Genomic DNA, 3,208 nt, shown 5'->3' with positions numbered 1-3,208 from the left:
GTTGGAGATGAGCACAGCCCAGGGGGCTTAGGGTTGCCAGTTTAATTAGTGCCTGATAATTTCAATAATGAGTGACAATTCATTGGGGCTTTTAGGTTGGCCCACTGTTTGAGTGCAAATCGATAATCCTCTGTTTCTTCCCCCACTCTCACGAGCAGATAAAGGGCGAGTGTGGGGGTGGGGGGTGGTGGTGGGGTTCTATCCCTTTGCAGGAATTAAATGAAAAGAATCAACTTAGAGAATGTCCCTTTGAAACCAAGAAAGGGAAGCCTATGTGATTTTATTTGCTGTTATTGGATGAGCAGGTGGGTCTTTAGTTGCTGTCGTGGGGTCGAAAGTAAAAACAATTTGCCTGGAGTGATATGGGGTAAGTGAGTGGAAGGCGAGAGGTTTACACTTGTTGTTTTCTACTCATTCAAATGATGCTCTCATGTAGAAATCAAAGCAGAAAAAACACTTTTATTTTAGTTCAGGTGGAGAGGATAAATATATTGAGGGAACCCAGGAATTCCATCGTCCTGAGAAATATTTGCGCGGACAAGTTAACTAAATCCTGCATATTTTTGCAGTATGCAAAGCTGTTTAACATACAGAATACCTGTATAATGAAACGATGAGGAATGGTAATTCATTCAATTGCCCCTAGGCTCAAAAAACATGTTTACCTTGGTTACTTGAGAAAGGTGTTTGAACCTTCTGCAGTTCAGTGACAGGCAACACAATCTGGTTGATGAAATGCCAGAATTCCTCTGTTTTGTTCTGGAAGCTATTTCACAACTCTGCGTGCAGAAGAATAGGTGAGAGTGAATAAAGTTTAAACAGGCACTTTCATATTCACTGAAATAATTATGCAAGGCGGCACGCTGTTTTAGAGTGTTATTGTAAATGAAGAATCAATCTTAGGTGTTGCAGATAGTACGTCGAAATACCAATTAGAGCATAACACCCAACATCCATCTGACACATTTACTGTAATCACTGTCATACGGAAGTGGGAGCCCATTATTCCTTAATACACATTGTCTGTCTAAAAAAAAAAATTAGGTATGACAAAAACAAATTAGCATTAAAAATTCAGTGAAAAAATTAAAGTTGACAAAACACGGAAAAGCGGCAGATTGGCGCCACGCCTACCCATGTGGAGAGCGGCACTTGGCGTGTCAACCTGTGCAGCAATGATAATGGTATAGCTTTATTGCCCTTTGCAACGTCTCTGCGTTTGACACGGTATATATTCCACAATATCCTACAGTACTGAGTCAGCACACGGGCTTCCTCTATATTCAGACCTCACCATACAGCAATGAAGTGAAAGTGCAGTGAGAGCATGCAGCATTTCCTCAGTCAGTTAGCCTGACATATTGTGAAGGACAGTAGCCTAATTATTCCCTGGCAGTGGCACAGACCTGCCAGTCCTTTCAGATTGAGTTGAACCACCGAGGCTGGAGTTTGATTCCTGAGTGCCTGCTATGTTTTGAGTCAGATAGGATCATGTCCACCGGAGATTTAATTTGGACATTCAGTGGTGTGAACCCGACCCTTATTACTTTAGCCCCCTCATCACCCTGACCTGTAGTCTTTCTCTATTACAGGCCCTAGAAAAACAGCGATCATCACGTTAATACACAGAACATCAAGAGACTATTGATTGGTGGTTACTTGCAGAATATTCCCTCCATGACATGTGGTTCAGTGCCCCTTCTTGCTCGTCTGTGGCAGTCTTGTTAAATATTCATGACGAGGTTGCCTTATGGTTCTGCAGCTGAATTTCTAATTGGGCCGTCAAAAGAGATACAACATGCCCTTAAGCAGGACCGTAACAGCGGTCAGCTCAAACAGAAATTGTGTGATTCAGCCACAGGGCTAATTAGCGATTAGCATTTACTGTTTACAAGGGTTTTTACCTGTGGGCCAGGGGATGGTTGAATTGAGCTTAAATCACTCCATCCTGCCTTTGAAGCTTCAAGAGCTGCCTGTCCATATCATAATGACTGGGTGGAGAGAGGGAAGCGCTTCTACTGTGTAACAACATAATCATCAATTAAGGCAGGGAAATGGCAAGAAGTGGGGATTTTAGCTCATTAAAAAAAGCCCAGAAGAAAAAGTATCTCTGGGTTTATATATACTTTCACTCTGTCTCTCCTCTGTCAATGTCTGCCATCTTTAGGAATTCAAATGATTTTGTCTTTAAAGATGAGTGGAAATCCTGAAAATGTAATTCAGAGACTCGGAAGCAGACATTCCTAATAAGGGTTAAGGCTAAAATATGAATGACATTTGCACCAAGATGAGGTTGGATGGAAATGGGATTGCCGCTGATATGGTCCATCTTATTAGCTCTCCCTGTCTTCAAATTATGCTAACTGCATTTTTTATCAGCCATTATAACCAAAATTAATGTCATGGAGTAGCGACGAAATTACCCTAGAAAACATCTTTATTGTAGTTATTGCCAAGTTATAACTAAAGTACCGCCATTACTACAGCTCATATATACTGCATAGCCTCATAGCTTCTGCTGCATGGATGCTGGTCATACAGCAGTGTATCTGTAATATGGGCTGCATATTGTAGGTATAGCCCTTTTTTTTTTATTATTCAGTGTACATCACAGTTGGAGTCAAGGCCGTATTGTCACTTTTTTAATTGAAAATATAAAATATCTGTGACAAATCATAACATGTAATGCTACAGTTTAGTTGCTAACAAGCTGTTAAAACCATATTTTAAACCATATTTCACCCACTGTCGCCTTAAACACTGACAATGAGCATTTATTTAGTCCAATATGTCACTTTTATTTGATAGTTGGGGATACCCCGTGGCTAACCTGGACCTGTGTAATGTATCATCACGGTGAAGCCACTACAAGGACATACAGTAGCTCATGTCTTCAACAGCTTTCCAGACATTAAAAAGAATATCAGATTCCCCCAACTTCTTTGAGGATGTACTGCCTTTGAGAGAGGACTTCTTTTGAGCATATCCAAACGTTTTCATCTCTCTCATTTTTTTAAATCTATTTTTGCCATAAAGTCGGGAGACCAACTCAACACAACTAATTCGGGTGATAAAACTGCTACAGTGATTTCCTGCCTAGCAAAGTACAAAGATGGCTCATAAAGGGCTTATTAGAGGACCATCATTACTCTCACTTTGGGTTGAAAACGTTGACTGAGAAGCACCATTATGTCCTGAATTTTTCGCT

The sequence above is a fragment of the Sphaeramia orbicularis genome, chromosome 15, assembly GCF_902148855.1.
Source record: "Sphaeramia orbicularis chromosome 15, fSphaOr1.1, whole genome shotgun sequence".
NCBI lineage: Eukaryota > Metazoa > Chordata > Actinopteri > Kurtiformes > Apogonidae > Sphaeramia > Sphaeramia orbicularis.
The sequence above is the reverse complement of the archived record's forward strand: the minus strand, read 5'-3'. Positions refer to the sequence as shown.